This window comes from Salvelinus sp. IW2-2015, linkage group LG4q.1:29, assembly GCF_002910315.2.
Source record: "Salvelinus sp. IW2-2015 linkage group LG4q.1:29, ASM291031v2, whole genome shotgun sequence".
NCBI lineage: Eukaryota > Metazoa > Chordata > Actinopteri > Salmoniformes > Salmonidae > Salvelinus > Salvelinus sp. IW2-2015.
Window position 1 is genome coordinate 14,879,907 of NC_036842.1, and position 19,916 is coordinate 14,899,822.

A 19,916-nucleotide genomic window follows, 5' to 3' on the forward strand; every position below is an offset into this window, starting at 1 on the left:
TTGTGCCACCTCGAAAACTATTTTTTATCCTTTTTTTTACCTTTATTAACTAGGCAAGTCAGTTAGAAAATCAAATTCTATTTCAATGACGGCTAGGAACAGTGGGTTAACTGCCTTTCAGGGTCTGAACGACAATGTACCTTTGTCAGCTCAGCGGATTTGAACTTGCAACCTTTCGTTAATAGTCCAACGCTCTAACCACTAGGCTACTGTGATAATTATTATTGACCATGCTGTGTCATTTATGAACATTTTGAACATCTTGAGCCATGTTCTGTTATAATCTACACCCGGCACAGCAGAAGAGGACTGGCCACCCCTCATAGACCTGGTCCTCTCTAGGTTTCTTCCTAGGTTTTTGGCTTACTAGAAGTTTTTCTTACCACCGTGCTTCTGCATTGCTTGCTGTTTGGGGTTTTAGGCTGGGTTTCTGTACAGCACTTTGAGATATCAGCTGATGTAAGAAGGTCTATATAAATACATTTGATTTGATTTGATTTAGTGCATACAGGCAACTAAACATAGAAACAAGAACCCACAAACACCAAAGGGAAAATGGCTACCTAAATATGATCCCCAATCAGAGACAACGATAAACAGCTGCCCTCTAATTGGGAACAATTAGGCCACCATAGAATATTAAATCACATTACACCTACAAAAACCCTACACATACAAAAAACCCTAGACAGTACAAAAACTAACATACCCACCCTAGTCACACCCTGAGCTAACCAAAATATAAAGAAAACAGAGATATCTCAGGTCAGGGCGTGACAGCTAGTATAAACATGTCTTTGTTTTAAGCAGTTGTGTGACCCAGTGGGTGAATAAATGTGGTTTGAGCTTTACTAGTCRTCCGTGAGTTGTACTTTGTTTATTCAGAATCTAACAATAGGAGTACCTATTTCTTTTTTAACTGCTCAACACAGAATAGCCGCATGTGCACACTCCCTCAAATCATTTGGAGAAAATATCATTTCTATTTTATTCAGCTTTGTTCAGTTGTATTCTTAATACTATAGAATAATTCCACGGAATTCTAAGTTAGCAAATMTTGTCTGCTAAATGAACTAGTGTAGCCCACAGCCATTTGGCATAGCCACATCAAGACCTAACATAAGGACCATTCAGATTATGCTATTCTGTTCTTCTGAAATAGACTATATTTTCTTCATATCGTGCTTCTTTAGACCTGTCCAAAATAAATAATAGATTTATTCTGAAGGTGTAGGATATATTACATGGATTTATTCGACTTTTTTAAAACGTAGATGTCCCTAAGGGCTGCATCAGTGGCTTTCAGGCTATGTGTGGAAGCCAGGAGATGCTAAATTTGTTTATGCTAACGGTCAATTACCGTGAGATCAACAKTTATTTTCTTGACAATCACCGGCTGACRAAATTTTGTGACCGCCACAGCYCTAGATGTGACAGCGGAGATGAGGTCAGCACTGTTGACCACGCCCCCTGACTTTGAGAAGCTCTGACGCGTCATGCATCAAGSAAACCCATCTCATTAGTGGTGGTCAGATAAGATACATTGTCAGACTAATTTGCAATTGACTGTCATAGCCCCACATTAAAAGTATGTGATGGTCAGTTCAGAAGACAATCATAAATACTATTAAAATGTTTGTCAATTGACWCTCATAGCCACAAATACAAAAGTAAGTATTGGCTGTTAATAATAAAACATTTAAAAATCACATTTTTGGGGTCCTGAAAATGTACAGATATCAAAATAGGTTCATGGGCCCAAAAAGTTTGCACCCTGCATTAACTCCTTATACCCCAGTACATTGTTCACTAAATCACCAAATAACAATATACCTTGTCTCTTGGCACAAGATAAACTGATAGGCCGAGTGGCACATCTAGGCTTAGGAATAATAATTTCAGACACATGACAAAACACAGAAATCATAACAGGCCAAGCTAGAAACACCCAGTAAAGCAAGAGGCGCCAGCCAGTGGTCATCCATTTCCATTAGTCTTTTATCTGAGGAGGGAGCCGCTTGTTGTTGCTGTTGTTTGGGCCCAGCTGCAGGGTAATTAATGGCACTGCTCAGACAGCAGATGAAGAACGGGGAGAGGAATAAAGGTGAGGGATTGAATTGGAGACACTGAGAGATCGAACAGGCTTACACGTCTGTCAGCACACAGATATTGATATAGTTCACTTGGGCATGGCCGACGTGAGCTGTTTCCCTGAGMGCGGAACCCAAGCAGCCAGAGTCAGGGGAGGAACACAGTAGCACTACCTCACTGTGTGGCTCTGGGCCACTGTCTCACACCACACTGGACTCAAACTGTCTGGGTTGTTCTGGAGCACTTCATCCACTAGACCAGGGATGGGCAACTTTGATSGGGGTGGGGGCCACAGAAAATCTGAACTCTTCAGGGACACAGTGGCTCGTRGGTCTGCGTAMCCACATCCATACCCACACATGCAGTCAGAGCCGGCCATAGCCTTTCGGTGTCCTGACCTGAAATTTTGTTGCCCACCTCCTCTCACACATTGCGAGCAAAACATTTTTGCGGCTCCACTCTCAACAGAGGAGTTTTATTTCTTGCAATTGTAACTAGCAGAATATTGCTATGTGATGCTATTTTCCGAAGTCTAGAGACTCTTTTGGAAACATTTCTGGTTCGTTTCTGGTCCATTTCATCTGCCGGGCTGGGCTGTCTGCAGAGAGAGAGGTAACAGGGAAAGTGAAGAGCCAGCCAGTAGGTAATGAATGGATGATGGACAGGGCTTCTGCAGAGGAAGAGCAGCGGTAACAGGAAGTAGAAGAGCCAAAGCACAAGTGATGCAAGGAAGGATTAGGTGATCGGGCGTCCTGCAAGAGAGAGAGAGGTAACAGGGAAAGTGAAGAGCCAGCCAGTAGGAAGAAGGGAGAGGGAAGGGGGTGTCTGGTGCAGTTCACAACTTTAGTAATGGTGTTTACATAGAAAAGTTTATTCTGGCCCAGTATGTGCCCGAGTCTGTGAGTGTGCATTCATGTGTGTGKGTGTGTGTGTGTGTGTGTGTGTGGTTGAGGGTGAGTAAGCAGGAGAGAAAGAGTTGTGTTGATGGGAGGATGCAGTGAAGAAGAAGACTGGAGGAGCAGATGGTGTTGAATTCTCAGTGTTTATTTCCGGAGAGTTCCGTCTTTACGGCTCATATACTGACTTAATTATGAGACAGAGGGGAGAATGAACCCCTGGAAGAGGGATTTAAAAAGGGAAGAAAATCTTCATTAAGCCCACCAGGTGCTAGCAGCAATGATAAAAATGACTTTGCACTCCCCCCATGATCCCTTAAACTTTAACARTACAGTGATTGTAGAAGAAGTCACAATAGATAATACATTGATTTGTACAACAGTAGTTAACAACAATGTATGTTTGTCAGGGACTTCAATTGGGGAAAGTAGAAATGATAGTAAATATAAAACACAGTGTCACGGCTGTTGAAGGAAGAGGACCAAGGCGCAGCGTGGTGAACGTACATTTTATTTTTATTTGAAAAGATGCCGAACAAAACAATAAACACTACAAAACAAACCGTGAAACTAAAGGCTATGTGCCATAAACAAAGTCAACTTCCCACAAAGACAGGTGGAAAAAAGGGCTACCTAAGTATGGTTCTCAATCAGAGACAACGATAGACAGCTGTCCCTGATTGAGAACCCTACCCGGCCAAAACATAGAAATACAAATAATAGAATACCCACCCCAACTCACACCCTGACCAAACCAAAATAGAGACATTAACAGGATCTCTAAGGTCAGGGTGTGACACACAGACTAAAGTAAAAAAAAACTAAAAAACATTGATATCAGACAGCACTGCAGACTAGATCAGGAAGATGATGGGAAATAAAAACAACCACTATTCCACAACATCACTTTACAAAACAATCAAGACCTCATTACAGTAGGTACCTAATTTGGACCTTTTTGATGTGCGATTGCTCACAAATAGAACAGGTTTCGTGTCGTTTTATCGCTGTGTTGTTTTTCACACAATTAAATAAATGCGGGCGGAAATGTGAAATAATCTTTCTTTAAGGAGATTCCATCCACAGTAACAAGTATTCCACATACATTATGGGAATATGGGATATTTGAAGAACAAAGCTGAGTTATGCGTTGATTTCTAGTTAACATTTTGCCCCACAAGAGAAAAATAGCTTTTAAAATCAATAGTAAAATAGAAGTAGAATTGAAGGAGCCACAGTATTGGTACCACAAAGAACTATCCTTTATGAATCATGAACAGAGTAAGGCTTACCCTCAAGTCTTTAGGGGRTAAAATACATCCAGTGCCTCTCCTCATCTTGTTCTATGGCCTAATGTGTTCCACTACATGGAACTGTTTTGGAGAGGCTGAGATTCATGGGAATCCCATATCCTGCTGGATTATGCTWTTGTCACCTTGGTCAAGATATAGGAATATGATAATGGGATCCTCTACTCATCATCATCATATTTTAATGCACAGAAGATGCTGCCACAAGAATCTCAGCCAATGCTTAAAATGGGATGCTTGTTCTGATGCTTGCTCTGCAACTGTTGACTCATGATTAATGCTGAGTGAAAATGTTCAGTGAGAGAATGAGGGATATTCAGAGACCATATACAGTATTTTCCAGGACATTTGCCAGGTCAATTTGTACTTCACACATTTGTATTTCATATGTGTGCAACTTGGCGAAGCAGAGTGGGAGTTGCAGTAGTGGATTTTAGTGCTGTCTGAGGGAACGAGAGTTCAATGCCCYCGACTTGTCTGTATGAGCTCAAACTCTGTGCTACATTATTAATACCTTGTTCAGCAGACAGTTATGAAAGTTTTTTTCTCCTCTGCAACATCCAACCTTATTCTCTTCCATTGAATTAACTGGATGTCAGTAAAAGAGCACTGCTAACAGTCACAAATACRCACAYACTAACAAACACACACAAAGACGGGCATGTACTACATCCTCTTTTTCCTCTGATGTAATATGGAAAGGGGCATACCCAGTCAGTTGTCCAACTGAAATGTGWCTTCCACATTTAACCCAACCCCTCTGAATCAGAGAGKTGCAGGGGGMTRCCTTAATCGACATCCAYGTCTTCGGCGGCCGGGGAACAGTGGGTTAACTGCCTTGCTCAGGGGCAGAATTWMTTTTTACCAAATCAGCTCGGGGATCTGATTCAGCAACCTTCCGGTTACTGGCCCAAAGCTCTAACCACTAGGCTAGCTGCCGCCCCATGATATACAGTATTAAGGCACATGGTCACATAGTGCAGTCTATCACTACAGAGAAACATATGTGGGAACCTTATTTTGTCCAGAGAGGAAGAAAATCCATAGTTTAATGTTATCAGACATCCTATTATCAGTCAAGTACTGATCTAGACAAATAGCCAACTAAAGGAGGCAGATTAAAAGTGTGTGTGTGTGTGCGCTCGGGCGCGCGTGTGTGTGTATACATGCGAGACAGAGTGTGAGAGAGCGAAAGAGAGGCCTCAAAATACAAACTCATATTAAACACAATGAACTGAAAAAGAAACCGCAAACTTTGCGAATGACTTAAAAGCTAGAATCCTTAATTAAAAACAATATCAAAGTGGTCACCTCACCTCAGTTTTGGCAAAAAGCTGAGAGATGGACCTGGAGAAATGTAACCACTCAAATTCATAGAGCTATGGATGCAATGATGTCAAAATTATAGTTTTACCCATGTTTTTACCTTATATAAAGTTAGTTTACATTTACATTGCTTACAAAAATTGCTGTAAAACAAGCTTATATGTTGGTTTCTGATGGCATGACAGTTGTAGTAAGCTCATGAAGCATTTCTTATATTCTTCAAGAACCAATGGGTATATATCAATAAGTCCAAAAATGGATGTAGCAACTAAGGATTATAGCTTTAAGGACACATTTGGCTGGCATTTAGAGATTGGATTACTTTTACAGCGGTCTATTACCCACAAATTGATGTGGACAAAAGCAAGTCAGGCATAGCCATTACAAAAGGAAATAGGTCATTTAGCAAAATTAGAAAGCTGGTGTAAATACCACACAACAAAATGCCACAGCCCTTTTTCACTTGAAACATATCTGATAATTACAATCCGTGAAGAGAATTCCTATGCTCATAATTCACTGTACCTATACATTGACGTGATTTAAGACAACAACAGCAGCAGTCTGCAAAACTCGCTATGTGAACGCCTTTATCTCCAACTTTTGTGTATAATTAGCTGTTAAAAAAATCCCTAATGGTAAATCACATTTCATGGACAAGTAATCTGAGGTTGATGATGGTTCTCAAGGTAAACTGTCTTTCACGAGAAGAATATGAATATTTACAATTCATATATGAATAAATAATGTTGGAAGCACTTTCATTGAAAGAACACTCACCAGAAGCACACGCTTTTAACTTTAGCCACCACGGACACCCCCTAATGGATGAGTGTTGTACTTATTATCATCCACATTGTTGCCATCTATAACGACACAAGGCGAGACACAGATGTAGACACAGGAGGCAGATGGTTATAGTCTCTGATATTTATTGAACAACGAGGGGCAGGCAAGAGGCAGGTCGAGGACAGGCAAGAGTACATAACCAGGTCAGAGTGCAAAACGGTACAGGGCGGCAGGCAGGCTCGAGGTTAGAGGCAGGCAGAATGGTCAGGCAGGCTGGCTCAGTGTCAGGGCAGTCAAAAGGTCAGAACCGGGCGGACTAGAAAAGAGAGACTAGCAAAAACAGGCACTTGGAAAAACGATGGTTGACTTGGCAAGACAAGACAAACTGGCAACAGACAAACAGAGAAGACAGGTACCCTGATACACTGAGGGTAATAGGGAAGATGGGTGACACCTGGAGGGGGGTGGAGACAATCACAAGGACAGGTGAAACAGATCAGGGTGTGACACCATCTAACTGTAAAATGGCATTGGAAGTGAACTTGATTTGCATTGAGTGGGGTTAATCAACTTAAATGACCTAACTGACACAAAAAAATGCATTTGCCATTTATGTAGAGGCATGCTAATGGATCAAATGGAAAATATTGTTTTTTCTGTCATCAGAATAGAATTAATAAAATGTCACTATGTATTCTAGCTGAAATTAACCTATTAGTCGTATTGAGAATGTTCTATAATGACCAAAGGCATGTACCAGTACTCGACCTACATATCAAAGCACTACTACAAGAACATGACCTGTGCACTATTAGAAGAAAAGGTGCTATGTAAAACCTAAAGGGGTTCTTCAGCTGAACCCTTTGAAGAATCATTTTTGGTTCCAGTTAGAACTCTTTTGGTTAAAGGGAGAACCTTTTCCACAGAGGGTTTTACCTGAAACAAAAAAGGTTTTGACTTGGAACCAAAAAGGGTTCCTCTATGGGGACAGTCGAAGAGCCCTTTTGGAACACTTTTTTTGTGTGCCTACATCCTATTAATACAAAAAACTATGTTTTAAGTGAAATATTAGCTCTTAGACAGGAGATATCTGCTGATGTCAGACACTGCCAGTCCTGATGGAGGCTGCTATGATGGGGGCCTGATACTGACGGAGATGTGCTGGTTTACATGTTCGCTCAGGTTAGCTACGGTCTGTACACAAGATAATGTGATATAATCAAAGATTGTTGGTGTCCATTACAGGACGTTAAAGGTTTCAACTAACCTGGTATTGGCGATACTTTCTTCGTTCTCGATTCTGTAAAAGTGATCTCATACATAGTCGTGTCCAGTTGCAGGTGGTTCTACAAACACCAGAGATCTCAGAAAGGTTCTAAATCCATGTTTTATACCTCGCGAGGAGGTTCCTCTAGAAGTTTCCTGCATCTTTGCCGGAACTAGTCGTGTCTATGTCCAGCGGCCATGTGTAGAATTAGATGACAGTGCGTCACACAGTGCGACCAAAACAAAGATCTACACATGCAAGAGGCATATCTCACTCGATACAACACATTTGATTTATTAGCTTTCTGATTTCTCTAGTGTTTATAAACCCCCTGCAACGGGACACAGACATTGCTCATCATCATTGAGCATGAAAGAACAGCTTCCCTACTGATCTTGTTTAGGGACTATACAATTATCCTACCTTGACTAGCCTACAACACCACAATGCGATGAATAGTTGCATTTTTGTTTTCAAGTGAGTACGACATTCTAGCCTACTCCAGTGAACATGTCATTTGAATAACAGCTCAAAACCCCTGTGATTTGAATGTTTCATTTGATTTGGATCAGTTGTGGCTCTACTCTCAACAGTTTATAAGGTCTAGAAAGGCACAGGAGCAGGCCAGTCTGGCTGTATTTTTTACTTCTGATACGGAATGCGCTGTCTGTTGCAGATCTTCATAGGCTACTTCAAATGTATCCTGTAGGCATGCGCACATTCATCCAAAATATAATTCCAACATCCTCAAAATGTCTTGACATTAACCAGGTTTACATCCAACCTTTTGATGCGAGTAAAATAACCTACATGTCCGATAAAAAGCATCACCGCATCATGATAAGCATTCCGTTTATTATGCTACAGATGAAATAGGTTATGAACTTCACAGGGTGGTGAAAGTGCACAGTGATGAGGATGATTTTCCTTTCAATAAATATTGAGGGTCTTATTCTGGTGACTTGATCGATGCTTGGCTGCCATTGACAAATAAAAATGATCTTGCATCTTTAACTATAATAATCTCATGTAGTATGCTATACCTGCACTGGGCAGATGTTTACCATTCGGCCATCAGATTTGCCACCAATGCTCCTCATGGGACTCAACACTGCACAATATACTCCTCTGTAAACTGGTCATCTCTGTATACCTGTCGCAAGACCCACTGGTTGATGCTTATTTATAAAACCCTCTTAGGCCTCACTCCCCCCATCTGAGATATCTACTGCAGCCGTCATCCTTCACACACAGCACCCGTTCTGCCAGGCACATTCCGTTAAAGGTCCCCAAAGCACACACATCCTTTGTTCGCTCGTCTTTTCAGTTTGCTGCAGCTAGCGACTGGAACGAGCTGCAACAAACACTCAAACTGGACAGTTTTATCTCAATCTCTTCATTCAAAGACTCAATCATGGACACTCTTACTGACAGTTGTGACTGCTTTGCGTGATGCATTGTTGTCTCTACCTTCTTGCCCTTTGTGCCGTTGTTTGTGCCCAATAATGTTTGTACGCTGTTTTGTGCTGCTACCATGTTGCTACCATGCTGTGTTGTCATGTGTTTCTGTCTTAGGTCTCTCTTTATGTAGTGTTGTGTTGTCTCTCTTGTCGTGTGTTTTGTCCTATATTTTTATTTAATTTATTTATATTTTTAATCCTAGCCCCTGTTCCCACAGTAGGCCATTTGCCTTTTGGTAGACCGTCATTGAAAAATCTGCAAGCTGTTGGCTAGATTGCACATACCAATACCAGAGTGGGCACATTCGCTATACCTTCACACATTTTTTTGGTGTGACAAGACCATCAGTATGCCTATAGTTGAAAATGAAGGAAACCCATTTAACTAGTATTTGGGAATTTGGGAATTTCACCTTAAAAGGTATTTATATGTGCACTACGTATGTATTGATGCACAGACTTTCATCTGCAACAAGTCCATTTGATGGAAAGAACTCTGATTCGGAAAAAGCTCCAGGGTTTCCCTTAGCTGGTAATTGCCTGCATTTGGCCTATACAAACATTTTAAGCCGGTAAATAAAATTGAAGCAGGCCAAATTGTCAAGGAGAGGCTGTCTATCATAGCCTACACACCAACATCTCTCACACCTTGCACGTATGTGCACCTGCTGCTGGGGAGAGAGCCTTGTCCGATGCTACTGTTGATTGTGAAGATGGAGGCCTTTTTCATTGAAGTAATACAAAAGTTAGAGGAAAAAGATGATGCCTATAGTGAAAAGCCAACAAGGGGAATTGAATATAAGTTTTAATATTGTAGTGGACTAAGATGAGAAGAACGCAAGCTACTGTGCAACTCCCTATTCAGGTAGGATACCATTTTGGAACTTACATTTACTTACAATCACTTATTTTCTCATTATTATTGTATATCATTTAAATTTTTGTAAGCCTCTTTATTAATCGAAACCAGTTCTTTAAATATGCAAAACCTGTTTTGTTTAATTCTTTTGAGATGTTTTTATTGGCTAAATTAAATCCCATCTCTCTTTTTAATTGTGTGTTCTGTATTTAGTAGTTTAAGATAGGTTATAAGAAGGTGTAACGCAGATGCTGGGAGTCAGGAAGCAAGTACAGGGGGTGAATTTAATAATAAATAGTACATGGAACAACACAAACCAAGAGTAGCATCTGAACATGAGACACATAACTAATACTGCCTGGGGAAAGAACCAAAGGGAGTGACAGATATAGGGGAGGTAATCATAGAAGTGATGGAGTCCAGGTGAGTCTTCTGAGGTGCAGGTGAGCATAACGATGGTGGCAGGTGTGCGTAATTATAAGTAAACTGGCGACAATGAGCGCCAGAGAAGGGGAGTGGGAGTAGACGTGACAGTTGGTCTGTTGTAAAATAAATAACATTAGCCTATTTCTGTCATTTGTTGGGTATGGTAGGCACTTGCCTTTGTTGGTAATTGCTGCAATATAGGTTTAAATCAGTTTGCAAGTGTTTTGTTTCATTCTGTTGAGATATTTTCTTTGGCCAAATTAAGTTCCAGCTGTAATGCTGTGTTTGCCGCAATATAATAGCCGGTTTGTATTTTCCCTATAAACAATGGCTTGACTTACTTCTGATATTACCCCCAATACAGTTTAGAAACTGTTGTGAAGGTTTGGTGTGGCTGTTATTAAGCTTTAACTACTGCAATCCTTTGACATAAAAGCAGTGTGCACTGACGCTCCAACTGACACCGACAGTTGAACTTGAGGTGAGGAAGAATGTTTCAGTCCTTCAGTTGTTCCTATAATGTAACAATATAATGCTTATCTTTATACAAAATATTCTGATTGAAAATTAACGAATTACCCTCCTTCTGTACACCTATATCGGTATAGCAGACGCAGTAGCCATCTGCCATAAAGAAATGCATGTCGGTGTCGTTGCATGACGTCGGCAAATCTCTATCTCTCTGGCTAGGGCTAAGTTTCTCTTCCTTTATACAGTGCGTTTGGAAAGTATTCAGACCCCTTGACTTTTCCACATTTTCCAACGTTATAGCCTTATTCTAAAATGTATTAAATTGTTGTTTTTTCATCAATCTACAAATAATACCCCATAATGATTTGAGCAAATTTATTTCCCAAAAATATTTTTAAAATACCTTATTTACCTAAGTATTCAGACCATTTTCTATGAGATTCAAAATGTAGCTCAGGTGCATCCTGTTTCCAGATGACCAAAAACCCGATGGTGACTTTGACAGAGTTGCTCTGTGGAAATGTGAGAACCTTCCAGAAGGACAACAATCTCTTCAGCAGCCCACTAATCAGGCCTTTATGATAGAGTGGCCAGATGGAAGCCACTCCTCGGTAAAAGGCACATGACAGCCTGCTTGGAGTTTGCCAAAAGGCACCTAAAGGACTGAGACCTGATGAAACCAAAATTGAACTCTTTGGCCTGAATGCCAAGCTTTACTTCTGGAGGAAACCTTTCACCATCCCTACGGTGAAGCATGGGGGTTGTAGTGTCAACAACGCAGCCACTGACAGCTAGCCTACAAAGTCAACAACGCAGCCACTGCCAGCTAGCCTACTTCAGCAGTACTGTATCATTTTAATCATTTTAGTCAATAAGATTCTTGCTACGTAAGCTTAACTYTCTGAACATTCGAGACGTGTAGTCCACTTGTCATTCCAATCTCCTTTGCATTAGCGTAGCCTCTTCTGTAGCCTGTCAACTATGTGTCTGTCTATCCCTGTTCTCTCCTCTCTGCACAGACCATACAAACGCTCCACACCGCGTGGCCGCGGCCACCCTAATCTGGTGGTCCCAGCGCGCACGACCCACGTGGAGTTCCAGGTCTCCGGGAGCCTCTGGAACTGCCGATCTGCGGCCAACAAGGCAGAGTTCATCTCAGCCTATGCCTCCCTCCAATCCCTCGACTTCTTGGCACTGACGGAAACATGGATCACCACAGATAACACTGCTACTCCTACTGCTCTCTCTTCGTCCGCCCACGTGTTCTCGCACACCCCGAGAGCTTCTGGTCAGCGGGGTGGTGGCACCGGGATCCTCATCTCTCCCAAGTGGTCATTCTCTCTTTCTCCCCTTACCCATCTGTCTATCGCCTCCTTTGAATTCCATGCTGTCACAGTTACCAGCCCTTTTCAAGCTACTAAATCCTTATCATTTATCGCCCTCAGGTTCCCTCGGAGAGTTCAATCAATGAGCTTGATGCCTTGATAAGCGCTCTTTCCTGAGGACGGCTCACCTCTCACAGTTCTGGGCGACTTTAACCTCCCCATGTCTACTTTGACTCATTCCTCTCTGCCTCCTTCTTTCCACTCCTCTCCTCTTTTGACCTCACCCTCTCACCTTCCCCCCCTACTCACAAGGCAGGCAATACGCTCGACCTCATCTTTACTAGATGCTGTTCTTCCACTAACCTCATGCAACTCCCCTCCAAGTCCTCCGACCACTACTTGTATCTTTTCCCTCTCGCTCTCATCCAACACTTCCACACTGCCCCTACTCGGGGGTATCGCGCCGTCCCAACCTTCGCTCTCCTCTCCCCGCTACTCTCTCCTCTTCCATCCTATCATCTCTTCCCTCTGCTCAAACCTTCTCCAACCTATCTCCTTGATTCTGCCTCCTCAACCCTCCTCTCCTCCCTTTCTGCATCCTTTGACTCTCTATGTCCCCTATCCTCCAGGCTGGCTGCGTCCTCCCCTCCCGCTCCGTGGCTCGACGACTCATTGCGAGCTCACAGAACAGGGGCTCCGGGCAGAACCGAGCGGAAATGGAGGAAAACTCGCCTCCCTGCGGACCTGCATCCTTTCACTAAAGCCACTTTCTACCACTCTAAAATCCAAGCACTGCCTCTAACCCTAGGAAGCTCTTTGCCACCTTCTCCTCCCTCCTGAATCCTCCCTCCCCCGCCCCCACCCCCCTCCTCCCTCGTCTGCAGATGACTTCGTCAACCATTTTGAAAAGAAGGTCGACGACCCGATCCTCGTTTGCTAATTCAAACGACACCGCTGGTTCTGCTCACACTGCCCTTACCCTTGCTCTGACTCTTTCTTCCCCTCTCTCTCCAGATGAATCTCGCGTCTTAGGCGGCGGGGCCCCCCCAACAACCTGCCCGCTTGACCCTATCCCCTCCTCTCTTCTCCAGACCATTCCGGAGACCTCCCTTACCTCACCTCGCTCATCAACTCATCCTGACCGCTGGCTACGTCCCTTCGTCTTCAAGAGAGCGAGAGTTGCACCCTTCTGAAAAAACTACACTCGATCCCTCTGATGTCAACAACTACAGACCAGTATCCTTCTTTCTTTTCTCTCCAAAACTCTTGAACGTTGCCTCCTTGGCCACTCTCCCGCTATCTCTCTCAGAATGACCTTCTTGATCCAAATCAGTCAGTTCAAGACTAGTCATTCAACTGAGGCCTGCTCTTCTCTGTATCACGGAGCGCTCCGCACTGCTAAGTAACTCTCTCTCCTCTGCTCTCATCCTTCTAGACCTTATCGGCTGCCTTCGATACTTGTGAACCATCAGATCCTCCTCTCCACCCTCTCCGAGTTGGGCATCTCCGGCGCGGCCCACGCTTGGATTGGCGTCCTACCTGACAGGTCGCTCCTTACCAGGTGGCGTGCGAGAATCTGTCTCCTCACCACGTGCTCTCACCACTGGGTCCCCCAGGCTCTGTTCTGGCCCTCTCCTATTCTCGCTAATAACACCAGTCACTTGGCTCTGTCATAACCTCACATGGTCTCTCCTATCATTGCTATGCAGACGACACACAATTAATCTTCTCCTTTCCCCCTTCTTGATAACCAGGTGCGAATCGCATCTCTGCAGTCTGCAGACATATCAGTGTGGATGACGGATCACCACCTCAAGCTGAACCTCGGCAAGACGGAGCTGCTTTCCTCCCGGGAAGACTGCCCGTTCCATGATCTCGCCATCACGGGTTGACAAACTCCATTGTGTCCTCCTCCCAGAGCGCTAAAACCTTGGCCGTGATCCTGGACAACACCCTGTCGTTCTCAACTAACATCAAGGGGGGGCCCGTTCCTGTAGGTTCATGCTCTACAACATCCGCAGAGTACGACCCTGCCTCACACAGGAAGCGGCGCAGGTCCTAATCCAGGCACTTGTCATCTCCCGTCTGGATTACTGCAACTCGCTGTTGGCTGGGCTCCCTGCCTGTGCCATTAAACCCCTACAACTCATCCAGAACGCCGCAGCCCGTCTGGTGTTCAACCTTCCCAAGTTCTCTCACGTCACCCCACTCCTCCGCTCTCTCCACTGGCTTCCAGTTGAAGCTCGCATCCGCTACAAGACCATGGTGCTTGCCTACGGAGCTGTGAGGGGAACGGCACCTCAGTACCTCCAGGCTCTGATCAGGCCCTACACCCAAACAAGGGCACTGCGTTCATCCACCTCTGGCCTGCTCGCCTCCCTACCACTGAGGAAGTACAGTTCCCGCTCAGCCCAGTCAAAACTGTTCGCTGCTCTGGCCCCCAATGGTGGAACAAACTCCCTCACGACGCCAGGACAGCGGAGTCAATCACCACCTTCCGGAACACCTGAAACCCCACCTCTTTAAGGAATACCTAGGATAGGATAAAGTAATCCTCTCTCCCCCCCTCCCCCCCTTAAAAGATATAGATGCACTATTGTAAATGGCTGTTCCACTGGATGTCATAAGAGTGAATGCACCAATTTGTAAGTCGCTCTGGATAAGAGCGTCTGCTAAATGACTTAAATGTAAATGTAAATGGGGGTGGCAGCATCATGTTGTGGGGATCTTTTTCAGTGGAAGTGACTTGGAGATTAGTCAAGATTGAGGGAAAGATGAATGGAGCAAAGTGCAGATAGATCCTTGATGAAAACCTGCTCCAGAGCGCTCAGGACCTCAGACTGGGGCGAAGGTTCACCTTCCAACAGGACAATGACCCTAACAACACAGCCAAGACAACATAGGAGTGGCTTCGGGACAAGTCTCTGAATGTCCTTGAGTGTCCCAGCCAGAGCCCGGACTTCAACCCGATCGAACATCTCTGGGGAGACCTGAAAATAGCTTTGCAGCGACGCTCCCCATCCAACCTGATAGAGCTTGAGAGGATCTGCAGAGAAGAATGGGAGATACAGGTGTGCCAAGCTTGTAGCTTCATACCCAAGAAGACTCAAGGCTGTAATCAATGCCAAAGTTGCTTCAACAATGTACTGAGTAAAGCGTCTGAATACATATGCAAATACAATATTTGATTTGTCATTATGGGGTATTGTGTGTAGATTGATGACAGAAAAAAAATTATTTAATCAATTTTAGAAAAGGCTGTAATATAACAAAATGTGGAATTAGTCAAGGGATCTGAATAATTTCTGAATGCACTGTATTAACCCTCCTCTAAACCTGTTCAACTGCAGGTGATGTGGCAAACCCCTGACTAAAGTTATGGATAGAATAATGATAAGGATGTGCAGTAAGCCTGTTTTTAAACTTTTGTTTAGTTAAACATAAATTACTATATCTTGCGACTCCTCAACCTCCAGGAACCCCACGTAGTGCACACCCCACGTAGTGCACATCCTGTGGCGGACTGCACTAGCATCGAATAGTCTCCGCGATATGCAACTTTTCAGGGAAGTCAGTAACCAATACACGCAGTCAGTCAGGAAAGCAACGGCTAGCTTTTTCAAACAGACATTTGCGTAAAGTCCACTGTAAAACACTGTAAAGTCCATGGAGAATAAGAGCACCTCCTCCCAGCTGCCCACTGCACTGAGGCTAGGTAACACTGTCACCACCGATAAATCCACAATAATCGAGAATTTCAATAAACATTTCTCAACGGCTGGCCATGCTTTCCTCCTAGCTACCCCAACCCCGGCCAACAGCTCTACACACCACACAGCTACTTGCCCAAGCCTCCCCAGCTTCTCCTTCACCCAAATCCAGATAGCAAATGTTCTGAAAGAGCGGCAAAACCTGGACCCGTACAAATCAGCTGGGCTAGACAATCTGGACCCTCTCTTTCTAAAATTATCCGCCGCCATTGTTGCAACCCCTATTACCAGTCTGTTCAACCTCTCTTTCATATCGTCCGAGATCCCTAAAGATTGGAAAGCTGCCGCGGTCATCCCCCTCTTCAAACGGGGTGACACTCTAGACCCAAACTGTTACAGACCTATATCCATCCTGCCCTGCCTTTCTAAAGTCTTCGAAAACCAAGTTAATAAACAGATCACTGACAATTTCGAATCCCACTGTACCTCATCCGCTGTGCAATCCGGTTTCCGAGCTGGTCACGGGTGCACCTCAGCCACGCTCAAGGTACTAAACAATATCATAACCGCCATCGATAAAAGACAGTACTGTGCAGCCGTCTTCATCAACCTGGCCAAGGCTTTCGACTCTGTCAATCACCGTATTCTTATCGGCAGACTCAACAGCCTTGCTTCTCAAATGACTGCCTCGCCTGGTTCACCAACTACTTCTCAGACAGAGTTCAGTGTGTCAAATCGGAGGGCATGTTGTCCGGACCTCTGGCAGTCTCTATGGGGTACCACAGGGTACAATTCTCGGGCAGACTCTTTTCTCTGTATATATCAACAATGTCGCTCTTGCTGCGGGTGATTCCCTGATCCACCTCTACGCAGACGACACCATTCTGTATATATCTGGCCCTTCTTTGGACACTGTGTTAACAAACCTCCAAATGAGCTTCAACGCCATATAACACTCCTTCCGTGGCCTCCAACTGCTCTTAAACGCTAATAAAACAAAATGCATGCTTTTCAACCGTTTGCTGCCCGCACCCAACCGCCCAACTAGCATCACTACTCTGGACGGTTCTGACTTGGAATATGTAGACAACTACAAATACATAGTTGTCTGGCTAGACTGTAAACTCTCCTTCCAGACTCATATTAAACACCTCTAATCCAAAATTAAATCTAGAATCGGCTTCCTATTTCGCAACAAAGCATCCTTCACTCACGCCGCCAAACATACCCTCGTAAAACTGACCATACTACCGATCCTCGACTTCGGCGATGTCATTTACAAAATAGCCTCCAACACTCTACTCAGCAAACTGGATGCAGTCTATCACAATGCCATCCGTTTTGTCACCAAAGCCCCATATACCACCCACCNTTACAAAATAGCCTCCAACACTCTACTCAGCAAACTGGATGCAGTCTATCACAATGCCATCCGTTTTGTCACCAAAGCCCCATATACCACCCACCACTGTATGCTCTCGTCGGCTGACCCTCGCCACATATTCGTCGCCAGACACACTGGCTCCAGGTCATCTATAAGTCTTTGCTAGGTGAAGCTCCACCTTATCTCAGCTCACTGGTCACGATAACAACACCCACCCGTAGCACATGCTCCAGCAGGTATATGTCACTGGTCATCCCCAAAGCCAACACCTCTTTGGCTGCCTTTCCTTCAAGTTCTCTGCTGCCAATGACTGGAACGAATTGCAAAAATCGCTGAAGCTGGAGACTTATACGTCTCTCACTAACTTTAAACATCAGCTATCTGAGCAGCTAAACGATCGCTGCAGCTGTACATAGCCCGTCTGTAAATAGCCCATCCAATCTACCTACCTCATCCCCGTATTGTTTTTATTTACTTTTCTGCTCTTTTGCACACCAGTATTTCTACTTGCACATCTTCATCTGAACATCTATCACTCCAGTGTTAATTTGCTAAATTGTAATTACTTCGCTACTATGGCCTATTTATTGCCTTACCTCCACACATAACTTGCACACACTGTACATAGACTTTCTTTTTTTTCTATTGTGTTATTGACTGTACGCTTGTTTATTCCATGTGTAACTCTGTGTTGTTGTTTGTGTCGCACTGCTTTGCTTTATCTTGGCCAGGTCGCAGTTGTAAATGAGATCTTGTTCTCAACTAGACTACCTGGTTAAATACAGGTGAAATAAAACTATTTAAAAAATCAGGAGAGGGGAATTTGCCACTGGTGGAGCTGACAACACATGATGGAAGCATCACTTAGTTGTCTTGCCCCAGCCGCTGTCCTCACAGGGCCCACTCCAGGTACAGCCTTTAGGAAGCAAAGCTGAATTGTCTACAAATAACAAAACAAGCATCTGTTCAGCACCATAGATATAACGACATTCAGGTTACCCATCTTGTTAACCTCTTTTGGGTAGGGGGCAGTATTTTCACGTCCGGATGAAAAGCGTGCCCAGAGTAAACTCCCTGCTACTCAGGCCCAGATCCTAGGATATGCATACGATTAGTAGATTCGGATAGAAAACACTCTGAAGTTTCTAAAACTGTTTGAATTATGTCTGTGAGTGTAATATAACTCATATGGCAGGCAAAAACCTGAGAAGAAATCCAACCAGGAAGTGAGAAATCTGAGGTTGGTGGATTTTCAACTCATCGTCTATTGAAAACACTGTAGGATATGGATCTGTTTGCACTTCCTACGGCTTCCACTAGATGTCAACAGTCTGTAGAACGTTGAATGAAGCTTCTACTGTGATGTTGAGCCGGATGGGAGCTGTTTGAGTCAGTGATCTGGCAGAGAGCCAGGTCCTGGTCATGCGCATTCCACATGATATCGACTTGCGTTCCATTACTTCTATAGACACAAAGGAATTCTCCGGTTGGAACGTTATTGAATTTTTATGATAACAACATCCTAAAGATTGATTCTATACTTAGTTTGACAAGTTTATTCGACCTGTAATATAAATTTTTAAAGTTTTCGTCCAACATTCGCCTGGACCTGCACGAGCGTTTGGATATGTGTACTAAACGCGCTAACAAAAGTAGCTACTTGGACATAAATGATGGACATTACCGAACAAAACGAACATTTCTTGTGGGAGTCCTGGTAGTAAATTCCGACGAAGATCAGCAAAGGTATGTGAAGATTTATAATACTTTTTATGAGTTTTGTTGACTGCACAATTTGGCGGGTAACTGTATGACTTACTTTTGTGGCTGAACGCTGTTCTCAGATTATTGAATATTGTGCTTTTGCCGTAAAGCTTTTTTGAAATCTGACACAGCGGTTGCATTAAGAACAAGTTTAACTTGAATTCTATGTAAAACGTATCTTTCATCAAAGTTTATGATGAGTATTTCTGTTATTTGAKGTGGCTCTCTGCAATTTCTCCGGATATTTTGGAGGCATTTCTGAACATGGCGCCAATGTAAACTGAGGTTTTTGGATATAAATATGAACTTTATCGAACAAAACATATATGTATTGTGTAACATGAAGTCATATGAGTGTCATCTGATGAAGATCATCAAAGGTTAGTGATTAATTTTATCTCTATTTCTGCTTTTTGTTACTCCTCTCTTTGGCTGGAAAAATGGCTGTCTTTTTCTGTGACTTGGCTCTAACGTAACATAATCGTTTGGTGTGCTTTCGTCATAAAACCTTTTTGAAATCGGACACTTTGGCTGGATTTACAACAAGTGTATCTTTAAAATGGTGTAAAATACTTGTATGTTTGAGAAATTTAAATTACGGGATTTCTGTTGTTTTGAATTTGGCGCCCTGCAGTTTCACTGGCTGTTGATGAGGTGGGACGCTACCGTCGCACATACCCTAGTGAGGTTAATAAAGATACTCACACCACCCCCCTGATCTTACCGGACTCTGCCATTCTGTCCTGCCGATACATAGAAACAGCTAGATGTATATTATCCATGTCCTTGTTCCGCCATGACTCCGAGCCATGACTTCGGTATATTACAGTTCTTAATG

General features: G+C 43.6%; 1 pseudogene; it reads left to right on the forward strand.

The window, feature by feature from the left end:
* LOC139027616 (uncharacterized) overlaps positions 1–14,762 on the forward strand; it is a 23,846-nt pseudogene extending 9,084 nt beyond the window's left edge.
* Positions 14,763–19,916: the final 5,154 nt, after the last annotated feature.